Source organism: Podarcis pityusensis (genome assembly GCF_964106645.2).
Source record: "Podarcis pityusensis genome assembly, chromosome: 2".
In the NCBI taxonomy this organism is placed as follows: Eukaryota; Metazoa; Chordata; class Lepidosauria; order Squamata; family Lacertidae; genus Podarcis; species Podarcis pityusensis.
In genome coordinates this window covers 76,077,895-76,098,731 of record NC_138029.1, presented here as the reverse complement: position 1 = coordinate 76,098,731, position 20,837 = coordinate 76,077,895, and the positions used below count along the sequence as shown (strand labels likewise).

General features: G+C 43.8%; 1 long non-coding RNA gene across 1 annotated transcript in view; it reads right to left on the bottom strand.

Moving 5' to 3' along the window:
* Positions 1 to 3,796: 3,796 nt before the first annotated feature.
* Positions 3,797 to 20,837, bottom strand: part of LOC308471418 — an 80,233-nt gene continuing 63,192 nt past the window's right edge. The window contains exons 3-4 of the long non-coding RNA XR_013982948.1: positions 8,970 to 9,025; positions 3,797 to 4,073 (exon numbers count right to left, since the gene is read on the bottom strand). This is a non-coding gene — a long non-coding RNA (uncharacterized lncRNA). The remainder of the gene's footprint in view (positions 4,074 to 8,969; positions 9,026 to 20,837) is intronic.

The following is a 20,837-nucleotide window of genomic DNA, read 5'->3' as shown; positions in this document are numbered from 1 at the left end:
GCGGCAGTGAAAGATGAAAGGGTTGGATGGCACCAGGGTGTCTTGAAGAGATGGGAAAGGAAATGAGAACAAAAGCAATTAACGTATTTGACGTTTCATGCAGCAATTGCAGTTTACATGTGAAGTTTTCACAACACAAACACGCTTCTCCCAAGTCAAGCTGACATGGTACGTGCTGTTTCTACGCTTTCCTTCAGACTTGTAACGAAAACAAAGTTTGGTGTGATTCATCAGGTGAGCTCCAGATAGATTGAACTATTGATATCAGTCCCTTTTTCATAACTTTATGAAAAAGGAAGCCTGATCTTATGGTTCCACTATGATGGTGTGTTACATTGCATTGCAGTGTAATGTAATGCTTGTTCACACGTTACACAAGACATAGGTACAAACTGTCTTTACCCAAGTACAGTCAAACCTCAGTTGTCGAACGTAATCCTTTCTGAAGACCACTCGACTTCCAAAAAGTTCGACAAGCAAGGATCAAAGTGCAGTTGACGGAGTCAATGAAGAAAAAAGAAGAAAAAACCGAAGCAGTTACTTGTGGGTTTTTGGCATTTGTGAGCCGAAACATTCCAAAATGGAGGCATTTGGGAGCTGAGGTTGGACTGTACACGTGTCAGTGTGTACAAGTGTTGGTGTGAAAGAGTGTGCACAGGTACACTAACTAGACATTTGTTGAACATTACCTGTACACGTGTACAGTTCAACTCTTTGTGTACATGTGCAAGGGTGGTTTCAAATATACACACCTCAGCTTAACCATGGCTTAATTTTTCAAATCAGATGAAAGCTGCTTTGATAGGAAAACACATCAAATAGCAAAAACGGCCAGATACATATGAAATGTGGCTCGTGTCATGTGCACTCAGCTTCCGACACCAGTGGTGGGAGCACACGAGAGCCGGAGTAAACAGTAATGTGTACACAAGCTAAGAGTTTTGGGGGATATGCAATGAGCTCCGAGTGGAAGTGAAAACCAACCATTTAAGAGCTGAAGAGCTTCCTTGGTGCTACCAAGGGGAAATAAACCCCTTTCAATGTGTGGTGCTTACGGCAGAATGGGCGGAGGAAGAGAACTATTAATGCTGCAAAGGCAAACAAAAACACACACAAAAAACCAACGTGTCCCTTGTTAACTCTGAACATGCATTAATGTGCACTACATTAATTAGGCAATATTGTTTGTTAATTAATCAACAACGCATGCACCAAAGGGGATCACTCTCGCTTCATAACAAGGGGGCAAGAAGCAACTCGCATATTCAATTTATTGTTGACTCTCGTAATAAATTAATTACAGAGTCTCCTTCACATCTACACAATGAAGCCTATGAAGCTCCCTAGTTAATTAAAAAACTAGTTCAGCAAAATAGCAAACATTTATTTTAAGCCATTTGCGTGTGGCAAACAAAGATGGTGGTGCCTTTTTCTTTGAGTCCTGAGAATAGTTAGGGCTGTGTCTTGTAGGCCTTCCCTGCCTTAACCAGGAAAATATGTTCCATTCTGCTTCCAGGAGAATGATACAGCAGACAAGCGCCTTGTTTCCAAGCGACCTAATATTGCATCCAGTCAGCATTGTGTTGCTGTTTGGCGCCAGCTGTGTCCCCCCCAGAGTGCAGATTCTGTTCGATGCAGAGTTTTGAGTGCCTGCAAAAAAAGGGTTAGGAAGCTTCTCTCCTTTGCCTGCATTTTATTTCCCTGTTCTCTCTAGGGCCTCAAGTCTCCAGTCAGATGGGCATTGGGATCAGGGGCGGAGGAAGGGGGCGGGGGGTGGTCCGCCCCAGGTGTCATCGCTGAGGGGGGTGACATTCGGTGCCCACCCGCCCGCCCGCAACTCCCAAACCTACTCCGAGTCATTGAGGGAAGGGGCGGAGCTGCGCTGCCTTGCTGGCGGCCACCCCCCCTTTCCGCCTTCATTTTGACAGCTCAGGGGAGGCTTGGGAATCGCGGGCAGGTGGTGCGCCATTGCCCCCTGCTCCCGGGCTGCTTCCTGGGGGAGGGGAAAGCCTCCCCTGAGCTGTCAAAAGAAAGAGGGAAAGGAGGAAGGCTGCTGGCAAGGCGGCGTTTCCCTCCCCTCCCCCGCCCAGGAAGCAGCCCGCCATGGGCAGCTCGCTCCACCCCCATGGGCAGCTCGCCCCCTGGGACGCTCGCCCCACCCTAGGTGCACAGTATGTACACTGCTCCGAGTGCCGGGGCAGCAAGCTCTGCCTCTGATTGGGATACAGTGCAGCTGGGAAGACGTGATCAGTTTGTGAGAAATTCTTAATGCAGGCCTCTGTGAATAAGGAAGTGGCTACATGTTTAAAAGAGTGGTGCACATCTTTCCAAGCGTCCATAGTATATCATCTGACTCAATACCCTCTACCATTTCTCCGGTGAAAATAGGGACGTCCCATTCAATAATGATAATTTTACTATTTATACCCCACACATCTTACTGGGTTGCTCCAGCCACTCTGGGCAGCTTCCAACATATATAAAAACATAATAAAATATTAAGCATTAAATAAAAAAAAATCCCTTCCCTATACAGTGGTACCTCGGGTTACATACGCTTCAGGTTACATACACTTCAGGTTACAGACACCGCTAACCGAGAAATAGTGCTTCAGGTTAAGAACTTTGCTTCAGGATGAGAACATAAATCATGCTCCGGTGGCGCGGCAGCAGCAGGAGGCCCCATTAGCTAAAGTGGTGCTTCAGGTTAAGAACAGTTTCAGGTTAAGTACGGACCTCCGGAACAAATTAAGTACTTAACCTGAGGTACCACTGTACAGGATTGCCTTCAGATGGCTCGGGTGTTGGATAACTCCATACCCTCCAACATTTCTCCAATGGAAATAGGGACATCCTAAGGAAAAGTGGGACATTCTAGTATCAAATCAGAAACTGGGGCAGCTTCTCTAATGTAAGTCAGAGATGTCCCTGGAACATAGGGACACTTGGCGGGTCTGTGACTCAAAGCTAAAAGAGCAGGAACCACACACAGTCAACTTGTTGCTCAGCAATTCCATTCCATACTGAAAGAGAGGGGAGATGGAACATTTGAATCCTTCGCATTAAAAAAAAGAAGAATCCACTGCCCCACCTGTATTATGATATGGTACAGTCTGGCCAGAGCTTTTTTCCCCAGCCAGAACTCACCAGAACTCAGTTCCAGCACCTCTCATGTGAGTTCCATTGCCATTCTGAGAGAATGAGGGAGGCATTCGTGGTAAGTTCTAGCACCTCCTTTTCTAGAAAAATTGCACCGAGTCTGGCAATGGACATATGTGTGAGGTTTTTGCTCTTCTTTGATAGCTTACGGAAGGAAAACGCTGGTGGTTCCACAGAAGACTAGGTGCCGAAGAAGGATGTCCTAAACTTTGGAACACTTGCCAATCACATCTGGGGGGAGGCAGAAGCACAGTATATATCAGGGGCAGCCAATGTGCTGCCCTCCAGATGTTATGGGCTGCAACTCCCATCATCCCTGACCATTGGCCATGATGAGTTGATGGGAGTTGTAGTCCAAAACATCTTAAGATGTTGGCTACCTCTGGGGGCTACCCCTGCTGTTGCTTCCATGAAGCAACTATGGGCCACAGCTTCTATGTGTCCATGGTTAAAAGGCTTCAAGAAAACCAGTCTGGGCTTCTTCTTTCATTCTAAATGAAAGCAGTTATACTTGCCAAGAGTACACTGATGTTCTACTAGGTTTCCAAATGCTTGTCAGGAGGCTTATCTGCTACAAGCCTCTGAAGTTCACTGATATTCAGTGGTTGTCAAAAACTGACGTTATTTATTGCTTGAGTCTTCCCACTGAAGGGATCAAAAAAAGCTGAAGAACTAAAATTAAATGCTACTTGATGCCGTCTCTTAGCCTAAAGGCTGAAAATACAAAACCAATGACCTGATGCATACGTGACAAATGAATCATCTTTTGTCTGAACCTTGCCTCATTTCTCGGTAATCCAAGCTCTTACCTATACCGTTAAACCTTCAGCAGTGGTCCTATATCTCATCAACACTGTTAAGAATCAGACGGGGTCCCATTTCTCATTCTTATGATCTGATCCTTCCAGCAGAGCCTGTTTTTTAATAAGATAATAAGAAAAACAACAACAATAATAGAAGTTCTGTTATCTCCAGGTTCATCAAGTGCTTAATGCTTTGTTGCTGCTACATGCACATTGTCTTTAGCTTGACATTGGAGGTTTTTCTTTCTTATTCCCATTGCTACTGGATTGCGGTTTCTCATAAATAAGAAATCAAGGGGCAATCCTGTACACACTTACCTGGGACTGACCCCATTTTAACTCGGTAGGGCATACTTCTGAGTAGACATTAATGCGCTATTAGGACCAGAATGGGTTCTGTATTTTCCATTTTGCAAAACTGCATCGAAGACCTGTAACAGGTACTGAATCGGTTTAATCTGTAGACCGAATGCCTGAAAGTTTAGAGAAATAATCAGGGCAATTTTAATTGGCAGGGCTGCAATTGAAGTTTTGTTTGTTACAGGCAAAAAAAAGGAAGAAGAAGAAATTGAAGGTGCCCTTTCCATCAGGTAGTGAGTGATAGCTTCCACTTTTTAAGCGGTAATTTGGCTTATTATTCTTCAATGTCACAAAAAGGCAGAATTTTGATGCATTGGTAGTATGCAAAATTATTTAAACAAAAGGCAGGTGATCAATCAACTAAAAGCTCTTTTATCAGCTGTTATAATGTTACATTAAGCAGCTTTGTATACAGCAAGGAACTAGATAAGTAGTAGTGGATCAAAGTGATGGAAGACTGAAGACAGTGATAGAGCTTCAGTCCTGCAAGTATTGTAGTGTGCTAACTAAAGTAACAGTGCAGCAAGATCCTACATGGTTTCTAATACTTTAGACAGAATTACAATAGGCTGCAAACAAGTTCCACGGACTTCAATTCTACTAAAGGACTACAGAGTGAAGACGACAAGGAATTCTGCAAGAACAGGACCCACCTTTGACAAAGGATCTGGGTTGCCCTTCACAGTGAAATTTGGCTCTATGCGCCAATGATGCCATATGATCAATATGCGTGCACACATATAAAACAACTTATTGCAAACTAGGTGGTTTAATAGAGTGAGTGAGATGTACCTAAATGTACATCTCATGAAGACCACAACATCAAGCCTTGTGGGCATGGATCATTACAGATATGATGTGCCATTTTTGTCTCCTGGTATCACCTTGAACATGATGCTTTTTAGTGAAATGTATTCACACTTTTAGCTGTGACTCATAAAGTTCAAAGACATTTATTACATTTGCATGCATGCACACCCACCAACATAAAGGTCTTTGGATGGATTTCAGAAAATAAATGGGGGGGGGGAATTGAAATGCAAAGTAAAACAAATATAATCAAGGAATTTTATCATTCATGTAGCTGCCATCTTATGCACAGTTATCTGGGGGTAAGCACCATTGAAGATGGAACACAATTAAGTTTTCCTTGTGATAAAACATGTACAGAATTTCGCTCTGTGTTAGCTGGGCCTCATGTGAGACAATACTAAAATTCAGTTAGCTTTTGCAAAGTGGCTTGCCTTCTATTCACTCTCTCTTTGGGTAATTAGAGCCGCTTACCAGTTGACTTATGGTGTTGGAGGAGACTCTTGAGAGTCCCATGGACTGCAAGAAGATCAAACCTATCCATTCTTAAGGAAATCAGCCCTGAGTGCTCACTGGAAGGACAGATTCTGGAGCTGAGGCTCCAATACTTTGGCCACCTCATGAGAAGAGAAGACTCCCTGGAAAAGACCCTGATGTTGGGAAAGATGGAGGGCACAAGGAGAAGGGGACGACAGAGGACGAGATGGTTGGATAGTGTTCTCGAAGCTACCAGCATGAGTTTAACCAAACTACGGGAGGCAGTGGAAGACAGGAGTGCCTGGCGTGCTCTGGTCCATGGGGTCACGAAGAGTCGGAAACGACTAAACAACAACAACCAGTTGACATGTGCACCACACAAAAAGGCTCTGAACTTTCTTTTTGAGGCACCAATACATTATTATTGGCCTGCAATTAAGAATACATATTCCAATGTGTTGTGCAGCAGGACTGAAGCATGTTCACCAGCAAAGAAGATTAGTCTCAAAAGATAGCCAGGCTATGAAACCTTTCAAATCTAGAGATATTATCTCTAAATGAGAATTCAATCATACTGCATTAGGCAGGTGTGTTCAAAGTCAGGTGTTTTTGCTTCCTCCCTGTGCCCCTGCCTCCCGCTCCCATCTTTGGTCGTTGCCATTCAGCAAGCAATTCACTCAGGTCAAAAGTATTTCAAGCCTCGCTAGCATAATAGCAACAATTTAGAGTAATTTTCTGTAGGCTAGACGGATCTCATCTGTCTAGGGTGAAAGTTTCTTGAATGCAAATTCCAAGGTCAAGTAGCACCTTCAGAATTATTTTATGCAGGACACCAGAGAAAGGTTGGCAGAAATGTTTAACCTTAGGCCTGGCACACAGTATCACAGGGCGAACGAGGGCATGAGTCTCCCCTTTTTAAAATTAAAATTAAAATTACCAGTATCATATGGCCATTCTGAGTTTGCCTCATGTACACCATTGAAATTACACCAAGGAAAGGGTTTTCTGGAGCAACAGCCTTTATGGCTCATATGAAGTCTGTTAGTACAGATAGGACAAAGCCAGAACAAATTCCTTCATTGCAATTAGCTACTGAGCCTGGCTGGGAGGAATCATACATGTAAAAGTGAGGCTTTGCATTTGTTGAAACCTCAGGCCTGTACTCAGGAGACCAAAACCCTCCCGTTAACACCCACTCTTTCCAAAAGTGATTATTCAGACACATAGCTGTTAACTTTCAGATTTGAAAATAAGGGATCAGCAGCCTCAAAAATAAGGGATCAGCAGCCTCGAAAATAAGGGATCAGCAGCCTCACCTGTCCTGGGGACAGTCTATGGGATATCTAACAATCTGGGATAGCAGCAGGAAGCAGTGGGAAATGGTGCTGGAATAAGGGAATTTCTCGCAAGAAAAGGGAAGGTTGACAGCTATGTTCAGACAACAATCTTGTGACTTCTTTGTGGAGGGGGTGGGGCAGTCATTTGTTGCATCATTTTCCCCTTAGTGCTGATTACTCAGGATAAATACCATAATTTTACAGTGGTCACAAAGGACCTCTTCCTATCTCTCCAGTTCAGTCTTCTTGATGCTTTGCTTCCATAAATGTTCTCCTGGGCCGTGTAATGAAACTGGTGGTTTTCGTCAAGGACAGGAGGGGTGCTGGATAGCCAGTCCATCCCAGGTTCCTTGTGCTGCTCAGATGCTTCTACAGACTGGCTTACTACAGAAGGGAAATTTAATGAAGTGGTACCACTGAGTTAATTTATTGAGATGTTTTCTCCCAAGAGGAGGACAGAGAGGACAGACTGTCTTCAGAAGCTAGAAGTGATCCTGTATGCAGAAGAGTCATTCCTAGTTTCAATAGGTTGCAATTAATTAAAGGTTCCTTCAACAGACACACAGTCTGGGACATTCTAAGAAGATAATTAGCTCACAGATCTTTTAAATAATTGCTCAGCGATTCCTCCAAGTCATTACTCTACCCAACCTCCATCATACAAGGAATGAGTAACAAAGAAGCTTAATGCACTTTTGGAAAATGGAAGATGATTGTGTTAAATGTCTTGGGCTTATCAACAAAAAAAGGCCAACACCCTGATTTACACAGTGATAATAAAGATACGTTGGAATATACAAATTTGTTCAAGCCAAGACTCCTAAATTGCTTTTGAACTCCCTCTCCTCTATCTCTTCTTATCTCTTCCTTCCTTTCTCCTACTCCATCAGCTCAGCACAAACCCACCCACCCCTGACTACAGTCTGCAACTGGCTCGTGCTCTGACAAGATAGTTTATCTGAGTGGCACCACACTTGTGGATTTGATTTCTGCCCTGCACAAGAGAATCTATTTTACCAAGTCTTTTACCAAGTGACAGGGCTCTCACAAGCATGCTTATGCTTCCCTTTTCCAAGGATGGTGCCTGTTTGGTCTACATAACGAAGGCCAGACAACCATCCCAAGGTTCACTATTAAAAGAAATTATGCATCATCCGAGTCTACACAAAACATATTCTCATTCTGAAGCCTGTTTAATATAAATTATGCCATTCATGCCTATCAGACTGATGCGTACTTTTTGATGACTTTTTTTTGTTTATGACTACTTTCGTCATTATGTAAATCCTTTCATGTTGTAAGCCACCTTGAGCATGATTATAACTATGGAAAGGCAGTACAGACAAGTACAGCCGTGGTGGCAGTGGTGATATTCTCTCACTCAAAATAAAACCAAAGTCAGGTAGAGTTGCCCCTTAAACCTCACTGGAGTGGTATGGAATGGTATTCATCTGGAAGACTTCTCATCTAATATTTTCACCTGATAATATCTCCAAAGAGGCTTAAAATTTAAAATGGAGACCATTTAAGCAACGGGAAACCAAAATACAAAACGAAAACAATAAACTGCAGTAGCACAAAATACAAAGAACCACCATCGAACTTTAAAGTAAGAGGAAGAAAAATCAGTCACCATTCTTTTAAAATATCAGGCAAATATGATATTTATGAAGAAGAGTCTAAAACCTAGCAGTGTTTTTAAACTGATATATAGCTGGTGGCCATTTCCATTGCAGTGATAATAGGTGCTTTTGATAAATTGTATGGCACCACGTTCTACATCATCTAAACCAAATGTATCATCATTAAATGATGTTTTGGAAGATACATGTTGAATAGCTCTTGAGTAAAGCAAATAGCAAATTAAAGCTTGTGGTTTTGCAAAAAAAAAAGTGATATTAAAAAGACATTTGTGGTGTAATTTTCTGTTTTTCTTGGACACAAACCCAGATTTTCCCTTTTGAGTTAGGCTAGGATCCAAAATACTTTGCAAGAAGCTTTTACATACTTTGGGCTCTCTTACCTTCCATCTTGCTACTGGAGCCTTCTTGCTTTAGTCCATGAGAAGACAATCCAGTCCTGCTGGATCAGACAAAAGATCAATTTAATCCAGCATTCTATTCTCATGGTGATTTACCAGATCCCTGTGTGAAGCCCAGAAGCAGAACATGAACATAATAGCTGCCTTCTATCCATATTTGACCGGAAAGAAAAAAAAGAGGAGACATTTGGTGTATGTACAAAAGTATTACAGGTACTGTCTAAGAAGCTCTTTGCATCTCAGCCCTAAAAACATAGCAAAGCATTCTACCATTGCAGTGAACCCATCAGTCAAGCAGCTTATATTTTCATTTGAAATAAATGGGAAAGCAGAACTTCCAAGGTTCTCAAATCTCTGATTGTGAGCTAGGCACACAGGAGAGTTCTGATAGGAAATCAGACCCCCTGGTCCATCTACACCAACCAGGACCGGCTCTTCCAAGACTGTATAAAAACTTCTCATTTGTGCTTGTTACAGACAATTGGTTTGTTCAAATACTTAGTAGGTCTCTTATAATTTTGGGGAAAGTGCAGGATAGCATTTAACAATCTGAGTGGATGAAATACTTTTAAGCGATGAAAATGTACCTGTTTATTTCTGCAATCGGTAATTTTATTTTATGGTGGGAAACCCAAACTTGCCACTTGAATTCAACCCCCACATTGCTGCAGTATTTATTCTCATATATAATCTCTCATGTGGACAGATAAGGCCTCTCATCCTCCCAGAGGGGAGGGGTTGTGAGCAGGAGCAGCTTCCCGCTGGGGCAGGGAGGCGTACTCAGCTCCCTGCTCCTGATTGCTTCTGCTGTAGTGGCCAAGCCTTCCAGCCGACCAATAGGGCTGGCTGGTGGGTGGGGCTAGCTGCATTTAAACAGCCACAGCAGCGCTCAGCTCCCAGCCTGTTCCTGCTTTCTTTGGATCTCCCTCCCTCCCTCCCTCTTAGGTCAGCTTCTTTTGTGTATTGATCTTGCTATGGACTTCAGTTGGTTGCCTTGGTTGCCCAAGGGGCCTGGTAGGACTTTTTTATCATTTGGCAAATTGGCACCAGCCTCTTGGTTTTTTTGCCTACCTCGTAGCAATTTGTCACAATTTTCTGGTATTGGCGGTTAGGCATTGGAATATGTGTGCTGTGTTGGAGGATTGGGTATGGGCCATCATCTACCCCTCCTCTTTGGGGTATTCCATTAAAGGAATCCGGCGGTTGTGGATCCTGTCCGATGCCCTGCTGGTGGCTAGGGCCATGGCACGAGCCCCGGTGACGTCATGGGGGAGCTTCCACTTGTATTTGCATCAACAAGCTCCTCCCATTGGTTGTTAACCCTGATATGACTCCCATGGAGTCTTGTATTGCTGTTTCATCCAATGCCTAAGCCAATACTACTCACATGCTGTAACCAATAAAAGTTGTGGCCTAATTTTGCCCATTAACCTAAAATAATGTGTCTTTGTGTCGTATTATACTCATATGCGGGTGGTGTGTCCTCGACTCATAATGAGATGCTTTGAGGACAGGAGACAATTGCAGAGAAAAATAAACCAGATCCAAGAATGCAAAGAAATCACTAGTTGCCTCGCTCAGCATTTCATTCAGCTTCAGGAGTAGATGGGGGGTGGGGAATCCAACATTTGAATTTCCTACAGAAACATCTAGGGGCAAGTAATCTCCACCTTTCATGAGACAAAGGGTTTACCATTACTGCTGACTTGTCAAGCACGTCCCAGCATTTAAAAAGCCAGATTAAAAAACAAAACAAAAACACCAATGAATCAGTGCTCTTAAATGGCTGAAACAAATTATTAGGAAGAGGTTTTTAAAAACCCAACAACAGAAAGCTTTCTGGTGATATTGTACTATATCAAGCTATGACACATACATAAAAAGCTCTCTCCATAATGCTAGCGGGATTGTGGTATGGTGGAGTGCCCTCCTTTATAATCATTCTAGCTAATACTGTCCAACAATAATATGTTAGGCGACGTAAGCCAGCCCGTCAATCCAAACCCAGAGAGAGCCATGGTTACTGATATTTTTTGAGCTATGAAGATCACACATCATTAGAGGTCCCAGATCTCTTTCATAGATAGGGGTTTTTGAGCAGCTGGTATTGCAGAGAAGCTAACTCAAAGGCAAAGGGTACAACAAAATCATGTTGTTGATACTTGGCTCTCTTTTTATGAATGACATCACACATAGTAAATGGCCCTCTGGAACCTCAGAAAGTCTTTGGCATGGTGCGAGGGCTGGATGGGTGTGCCAAATTTTGGCCTTGCTCAGGGTGCCATAGAACCAAAGTCCACCCCTGCTAGCAGTAGCTCAATGGAGATGGACTGAAACCCCAGTGAATGCATTCCAGTCTTGCCCTTTCAACAGAAAGGGAGGGGAAATAAATTTCCTGCTCCACGCTAATGACTGATTTTCATCTTTGGTTATTATTCATGCTTAAGGGAGGAGCGCTTTTGTTCTGGGTGACGGGATTTTTACCTGGCATTCAGACGCAAGCAAGGCATCTAATTGAGATGCCCACCAATAAGAATCAGATAAAGGTTTTCATTCTATTGCTCGGCTTTATCTTTTCCTGGGTTCTTTTGGAGATGGGCACATGGAGAAAGATTTAATGAAGTCCATACAGTGCTTGGTAACCCTGCTGCCCGGGGGGTGATGAGGAGCAAAGGAGGATGAAAAGCAAGCACATTTTCAAAAGGGATGGGGGGGGTTTCCCCAGCAGAGAGACTGGGACATATTATAAACCTTCCTATTGTTGGCCTTTTGCTTCTTTCCTTGCAGGCAAAATAACTAGCTCCTCATACCGAGGGGCCAGGAAAAGGTCTGTGCTCTGCAGCTGCACGAGCTTTTCTGCAAAGGTCCCACTTGTATTGCCTTGGCTTGTTCGCCTAGCTCAGAAGAAAGGTTAAGTTGATGTCACCTCCTCCCCAGTTCCCTTAGCATGTATCATTGCCAGCAAAAGAATACTCTGTTCCCTACCAAAAAAGCAGACATTGGCTCAAGCTATAGATTTATAGAAGCTTTTCTTTAAAAAAAATAAAAATAAATGAAGGAGAGAGGAGAAAACTGAAAGGAGTGTGGTGTGTTGAAGGAGGCAAGGAAATGATACGGATGTCACATTTTTTTGCTGATGTCGAGTCCCACAAAAGAGATAAGTATGTAAGAAGAGCCTGCTGGATCAGGCCAGTGGCCAACTGGATGCCTATAAGAAACAAGCAGGATCTGAACACAAGAGCTCTCTCGCCTCCTGTGGCTTCCAGCAAGGACTTTCTTTTTCCAGCATTCAGTTTCATGCATCTGTTGGTTTCTCCAACATTTGTTACAGTCTGCTCATTCATCTACCTAGTGTTCATCCCAAAAGTGTTTCATCCCCATTTTGTCCCAGTTTTTAATTTACTTTTAATTTATTGTGAGAGTCCTCTGCCTTCCAAGGTAGTACAGTCCACGGTCAAACAGCTGCTGTGGTCAGAAAGTTTTTCCTAATGTTTAGTTGAAATCTCCTTTCTCATAATTTGACTCCATTGTTCCAGGTCTTACCCTCTGGAGCAGAAAACAAGCTTGCTCCATCTTCCATCTTCCAGCCTTCCCTTCCCTGGGCTCATTTCTTCTGCCATGTCTTAACCAAGCCTTCTTATGTTCCATGGGAATCTGCACCTCCTCTGCCTCCCAGGAGGAGCATTGTGGCCAGGGGGAGACCAGCCTGGCCTTATCCATCAGCTGCTTGAGTGCTTGCTTCCCTCTTTTGAATTGTGCCTATGAGCCCATGGAGCAGGGAATGGCTTATCTTTTAACATATGCAGAGCACCTGGAAAATTTTAGACACATTCTAAGCATTATAAGAGCCACAGGAACTCCCAGACAACAATGCAAAGTGGGATGCAGCCATGGATCTCCAAAGGATGTGCTGTCAGGGACAGGCAGGAGTACTAAGGGTGGGCAGAGGAGGCAGGGGGCAGGAGGATGATCCAGGTGAAAGGGCCAGTGATTTATGGGGTTCTGCGCTACTCGTGAAGCAGGGGAAAGAGGAAGAGTCCAGGCAGTGAGAGACAAGTGAAGAAGCGATGGAAGAAGAGTTGCAGGAAGTCACAAAGAGAGTTGAGCTGTTGGAATCTCCTCTGTCCTCTCCTCCACTATCTCCAAGGATGAGCAGAGGCTAAAAGCGGCAGGAGCATCTGGAGCTGCCGCCCAGGAGAAGTCGCTGGTTCTTTGCACACACTATGTCAGAAGAGGGAGTGTAAGTGCGCTGATTCAGGTGTAGTTGCACTGTTGCACCAACTGTCCAGTTTGGATGCCAAGTGTGAAGAAGGAGCTGTTTAGCCTGCGATTCTTGCACCTTAGGAGCTGAAGCAATTGAGTGCTTTGCCCGTAAAGAACTAAACTCCCCATCACGTGTCCTCATTGGGGGACTGGGTACACAGGGACAGTCAGGCCTGCGTTCTTTAAGGCTGACTTCCCTCCCCTCCTTTAAAACTCCCATTTTGGATGTACCTTGATGTTTCTTCAGCAGCTCATGGTTATTAAAAGCAGCCTTAGAAACTTCGTGACCCCTGGCCTCTCTTCCATCTGCATGCATTTGTAGGCCTTGTATAATAACTGGCTTGCTGGTGGGCTGCTTGCAGTTGCGCAGGTTTAAAGAGCCAAAGAAATTCTATACTGCGAGGCATGACGTTCTCGTGCACATACAGGTGCCTCCTATATAGCATTGGCGTTAATCCAAACAGTAAGCAGCAGCTCAAGCAAACCTCACGAAGTCAAAACAATAAATCACTGCTGAGAGATTCTGGGGGCGGGGGGATGGTCATCCTTCACATCTTTATCGTTTTCTCTGCAACATTTTCATAAGACTTCTTTGCAACCATAGCCAGGTCTAGAATGGAAAATTCCTAGACAAATGAACACAGGGTGCTTTTGATCTTGTATCTGTTAAGGGTGTACATCTGAATAGGGTGGGGGCTGAATGGGGCAAATTTGGGTGATTTGTGGGTCTCCCCCTTCCTGAACCACAGCTCAACATCAGCAACCCCCCCACCCCCAAGTTGGATTGGGCACCCCACAAATTCTTGTGCCGCTGTGCTATATTCCCTATCTATCTCTACATTTCTCTAGGTCCCTGTGTTTTGTAAGAAGTGAGGCTCTCCAAAATATTGCCTGCAGAGCGCTAAAGAGCTCTGTATTTGTTAGTTAGTTTTTAAGCACAGCAGCTTTGTTAAGACTCCAGCAAGCATTGCTTGTGTGCATGTCTCCCTCATTTCCCATGATGCACCCTGGTGGCACCATTGCTGCACGGCTGCAGCACTTGTTTGAGCAGGCAGGGAGCAGAATCTTTTCGTAGCAGTGAGGAAGCAACAGGGCGTCAGGCGACAGAGCTGTGTGCCACGCGGCCTGCTCTGTGTCCTCTAAGCTGGTGTGCTGCCTTAAGGTTGTGGTGGGGGATGCTAACTTGATTCCAGCGTTAAAGGAAGATTCAGCTGACTGCCAGGCCAGCTTCTATATGCGGAATAGGGGCAGGGAGGGCACCCCCTTGGCATTTGCTTCAGGCAGCAACATGTCTTGGGCCAACCACTGAGCCAGTGTGGTGTAGTGGTTAAGAGCGGTAGTCTCGTAATCTGGGGAACCGGGTTCGCGTCTCCACTCCTCCACATGCAGCTGCTGGGTGACCTTGGGCTAGTCACACTTCTCTGAAGTCTCTTAGCCTCACTCACCTCACAGAGTGTTTGTTGTGGGGGAGGAAGGGAAAGGAGAATGTTAGCCGCTTTGAGACTCCTTCGGTTAGTGATAAAGTGGGATATCAAATCCAAACTCCTCCTCCTCCTCCTCCTCCTCCTCCTCCTCCTCCTCCTCTTCTTCTTCTTCTTCTTCTTCTTCTTCTTCTTCTTCTTCTTCTTCTAAATGCAACTAAGTTGTGCACACTTCCTCAGGCACAAACTTCACTTAACATGCAGTAGGGCTTTATTCCAAATGAATATATATAGGGCTGTGGTGTTAGTCTCTGAAATATGAAAGAGAGGCAAAGCAAAAAATGGGTTTTGGGTTGTTTCTGTTTCTTTTAACTTTTCTTTAGACTGCTGAGTGCTGCTTGTACATCCTCAACAGCACCACTTCCGTATTAAATCATCTGGGTTTAAATGCTTGTTTAGGTTATCTCCCTGTTTGGTATTGCTGGGAACCTTGGGCAACAGTGGATTCATGGCGTCAGGGTTGCCATCTTGCTGGCTTCGATCAAATGGAGACACCTTTCTGTTCTTTTTCGCAACCAATATCTTAGTTTAAAATTAATCAATAAACTCATTCTTGGTACTAAGCAGTGATCAAGTTGAATACATTTTAAGACCAGGACCCTCCTCCCCGTAAATAGCACATCTGTCAAATCTGACAGGCGACTAAAAGACACTTGAATGTATTAACGTAAGTCTCCTGCCCTTAGCAGTAGTGGCTGGTGGGGCAGGGTAGGGCAGCATTGCTCACCTGGTTTCCCAGTGTGGAGGCTGCTGCTGGTAACCAAATGAGGCAGCGCAGAGGTCAGCGCAGGGCGGAAACAGCAGCAGAACTGTCAGATTGGGTCTGCTGCTGTGTCTGCACCGTGTCAACACTGCTCCTGCCACCCCCTCCCAGTTCCCAGCAGTGACTTTCACACTGGGAAGCCAAGTGAGCAATGCTGACCCACGAGCTGCTACTGCCTCTTAGCAGAAGAAGTTTAGGGAAAAATTTTTTGAGGAACATTGGGGAAATGGTGTAGGAAAGAAAATCCACACAGTCCCACACTCTTGACTTCTTTCTCTCTGCCAGTCTCGCTCCCCCTGCCCTTCCCCGCCTCTGCCTACCTTTCTCTCCCTATCTCAGCTTCACACAGAGCTTTATTGAAAAAGATGCCTCATGTTTCCTAACCTCCTCTCTGACAGATTGCCTGAATTCAGTCTGATTGCCTGAATTTCTGAAGCAAGATTGATAAGACTTAAGAAAACCATTTCACCTACGGCAAGCTTCTTAGGCTAAAACAGCTGCCTTTGTGCTGGGCTGCTGCTTATGGCTTGTTTGTTTGTTTTGGCTTGCTGTGCTATGTGTGATCCAACATTAAGAGCTGTTGAATCCAGCAACGCTTTACCAAGCTCAGCTTCCTCTGGATTGTACTCATTGATTCTGCTGCATCACGTGTAAGTTGCTGTCCTGGAGGAGATTGTCTTGTTCCTGGGCTTCACTTCGGGGGAAGTGCCTCAGGGTGCAATTGAGGAAGTTTGGTGGAGATCTACAAACTAAACCAGATTGCCATTCTGCATCGCTCTACCACCACCCTTCTTTAGTGCGTATCATGGTGGTGCAATGATCTCTTGAAAAGAGAGCATTCCTAAGATAAGTGGACCCTTATCACGAGTGTTCCCTTAGGGAAATATCATTATTAAATCGAGGTGAAGCTCATTTTTTAGCACTCACAGTGTTCCAGCCCATGAAAGCATATTTTTGTTAGCCTTCAAGGTGCCACACAAACGGTGTGTGTTTTTCCCCCTGCAACAGCCAAACAAGCTGCCTCTTTGGAATTTGTCAATTTCAGGTAATTATTGTAGTTGGAAAGAGGAAAAGCTTACGGTATACATCAGGACATTTGGAGATTGAAAAGAAAGGGGTACAGAGTGAACTGGCACAATCTGGAAACAAAAAACAAAAAAACCCATATGAATTGAGGTCTCTGGTACAGACAAGTCCTTGAAAGTGTCGTGTTTGCTGAGCAGCCATTGTCCGATTTCATTGTATTTCAAAAAACTGTAAATCCACAAACCAATTTCATGATTGTAAATAAGGATGTGCCAATTCTTTCACCTTAAGCTCCAGTGGCAAATTCACCATTATATTGCCATTATATTGAATCATCTTAAAAATATCATGCGTTGTGTCCTGGTAACTGCACAATATGAAGAAATTCCCCCTTCCCACCTGGCTCTTTCAGGTCTGCACGATTCACATCAGCTAAGATTATTAGTCGCTCTGTAGGAAATGGCATCTCTACGCAATCTCGGGGAGTTGAGATATCTGATTGTAAACTTCCACATTTAAGTGCCTGGTATGCATTTAGAAGTCTGCTTCCCCTTCCCTGCCAGCCCTATAAATATCACTTCTGGTTACTTGTGCAATCTTTCCAGCGTGGATAAGTTTCCTAATCCTTCTACAAAGAACGGCATACCTTCCCCCAGAAGTATATGTCTCGGTGGGTGGGTGTGCACACAATTGGCTCCAAGGCGAGGCTTGCTGGAGTCTCTCAAGAAGATTGCTCACCCTCAGAAGAAGGAATCAGACAGCCATTGACACAGAGCAAGGAATTCCAGAGGAATATTTACCAGCCAGAAAGAAAAAAGACGTTTGAAACAGAGAACCACTGCACCAGATATGGAGACTAGGACCACAACTTTATTGCTGAACTGGTATCCTAATAAGAGAGACAAAGGGCATTCAGATGTTTGAAAATAAAGAAAAGAAAACATCTTCCTCACCTAAAAATAGCAGTGCAAAGCTTTACGGATATAATTCATCACTGTTTGATAAACCACAGAGATCTACTCCCCACCCCCAATAGATGTATCCCTCATCATTATATTCCATTAAAACTTGATCTGCTGATATCAAACATAGGAGAATAGGCGTATAATGACTCGTGGTTGCTGAAAATGGACTCAGTGCGTTCCCTGCAACTTTGGTTTAAATTAAAAGCGTATGGTGCTGTGGTTTCAGTAAGACACTCCAAAATGTCAAATGAATAAAGGATTTATAAAGAATAAATAAACAACAGTTTGGATGTACAGTCACAAAAAGGAGCCACAGAATAATGTCCTATCATCTCTCTACAGCACTTGCATTGGATCATGCAACCATATTGCTCAATCATCTAATGCCAGAAGCCTTCTAATCAAAGCAAACGGGACTGTTCGGGAGCAACTGACTCACAATGCAGGGCATAAAGCTTGTTTTCTTAAAGCTTTATCGGGGGGAAATATAAAGAACCAGATAAATTAGTCTGCAGCGGCTCGCAGTATTTGTTGGGCTCTGTTTGCATTTGACAGAATCATAGGCTGCATATAAACCATACACTTAAAGCAGTGGAAGACAGGAGTGCCTGGCGTGCTCTGGTCCATGGGGTCATGAAGAGTCAGACACGACTAAACGACTAAGCAGCAACAACAACAAAAGCACACTTAAAGCACGCAGGTAACCCCTGCGTTACCATTCCCAGCACCTTTAACAAATGACAGTTTCCAGGATTCCTTGGGGGTAGTCATGAGGTTTAACTGCATGGTTGTGTGTGCAGCCATAGAGTTGGGTGGGATCTTTTATTTTATTTTTTATAAGATATTTATTAAAATTTTCAAAATATTACAAAAGGAAAAAAGAAAAAAGAAAAACACAAAAAATAAAAATAGTTAAAAACAACTCAATCTTTCCATTACTTATTTTTCATTAGCTTGTTTCCCGGACCTCCTCACGCCTCCCTTTTTTGTATTCCAGTTCGGTTTGTTGGTTCAACAAATCCTTCTTTTAGGTCATCTAGTCAATGTCAGAAATTGTGTGCGCGTGCGTGCATAAAGGTACAGTCAGTATGCCAATGTGAAGTGTGTAGCTGGGGAATAATAGTGAGGGGTGGTGGTTCTGGCCCTCGTGTTTTGCTTGTGGGGTTCCCTTAGGCCATGGGTAGGCAAACTAAAGCCTGGGGGCCGGATCTGGCCCAATTACCTTCTAAATCCGGCCCTCGGATGTTCCAGGAATCAGTGTGTTTTTACATGAGTAGAATGTGTCCTTTTATTTAAAATGCATCTCTGGGTTATTTGTGGGGCATAGGAATTTGTTCTTTTCTTTTTTTCCAAAATATAGTCCCCCCCCCCCAAGGTCTGAGGGATAGTGGACCGGCCCCCTGCTGAAAAAGTTTGCTGACCCCTGCCTTAGGCAACTGATTGGCCACAGTGGAAAACCAGGCTTAGGATGAGATAGGCCTCTGCTCTTCTGATGTTCTTCTGATTCAAAGGAGTACCCATTGGAGCATTTCTGGGAGTCTCTCTCTCTCAGAAGCCACCCTGTGGGAAAACCTTTATCCCCTCCACACACCCCCGAACGCTTTTCAAACTTTAAAAAGCAGACTGAAGACTTGGCACAAGAGATGCTTAAAGAGAGACTCTGGAAACAGGCATGAAGAGTCTCTGTGGTCCTGTCGATATAGAGCAATATAGCCCATGGGACACACTGGGTGGCCTCAGGCAAATCCCTCTCTCGGCCTCAGCTCCTCATGGGAACAACATGAATGCACCACCAAGTTGCTGGGAGGCAAAAGCAATAAAGCACTTAAATGATTATTTGCAGTAAAGGCAAGGGAAGGAGCACGTGCACACTGGGAAGCTCTTGCCCTTTCAACTGTTTTCGTACCAATCCGCTATTAACTTTCCACATACCAAGATACTTGGGCCTCACTTATGCCATTTCGGAGACCTCAGAATTCTTACAAGGACTTCCACACACACACACAAAAAAAAGACTGGCAGCTGAAAGGTGGTAAACAGGCACTTTGGTTCCATCAGATGAAAATAAAAATGGGACACTTGGCCTAAAATTGCCTGGTTGGGAAAATCCTTCTTTGAGCAAAAAAGACAACATCAGGGGGAGATGGGATACCTGCATATCCAGGTCTTTATGTGGGGCCTCTGTATTATTATTATTATTATTATTACTACTACTACTAGAACTAATAATCATAATAATAATAACTGGTGACATTTGTATATAGGGAAAGTGAAATCTATCAAGTTTTGGTTTCTCTCCATTTCTTGTTTTTCCACTCTGAAGTTCAGTTTGCCACATTTCCAAATTGTATTTTTTAAGTCCTCAAGAAAATTCATCTGCATTGTAGAGCAGTATATTCTCCTAATATACACATTTTGGGAGCAATTTTGCTAGTACATATATTTTTACAAAGCGATTTCCACAAATATAATGCATTTTTGTGGGTATCTCCCCCACTATTATGTACATTTTAGTGCACATTTTACCTTAATATATGCATTTTTGTACACATTACTTGACTTGACAACTGCGTTGCAAAATTCAGGGAAATGCAAAAAAATTAAGCATTACAGAGAATGCAGTTTAGGTAAGTCTTCCTATAACTGAATTGAAATTGTCTCCCATCCCTGTTTGTTTACCACCTTATAACATGGGATTCTCTGAGTAGCTTACAATAAAGAAATAAAGAAACAACAACTGAAATACAAAGCACAGCAGCAGCAGCAACAACAACAACAAAACAATAACAAGGAAACAGAACTCACCACACCTCCCACAGATTCATAAAACAGAAGCCCAGACTATTTAAGGTCTATGGCCTGAGTGAATAGAAAGGTCTTCATTGGATGCAGAAAGGATGACAAAGATGGCACCAGATGAGCCTCCTGTGGAAGGCTACTCCATAACTGGAGTGCCACTACTGAAAATGCCCTATCCCTAGTGGCTATGCCTTACGTAATTTGTTAGGGGCGCTTGGAGCAGGGCCTCTGAATTGGACCTTCAGGCTTAGATAGGTGTGTATGGCAGAAGGTAGTCTTTCAGGTAGCTTAGTCTCAAGGCATTTAGGGCTTTAAAGGTTGAAACCAGCATCCCAGGTCCTTCAACCTCTCCTCTATGCACTTGAAGAACTACAGTGTCTATCTTCTCATCAGGAGAAACTATGGCATGTATACTGCCCTACAGTGCTGCCTTGCCAGGCTGTGCCTTTGCCCTGAGTTCATTCATCACTGGTGTTGCTTAAGATACTCAAATGGAAGTGAAGAGTAGGTTGCTACAACTTCTTCCGCCACATTTGACAAAGCAGATGTGTGT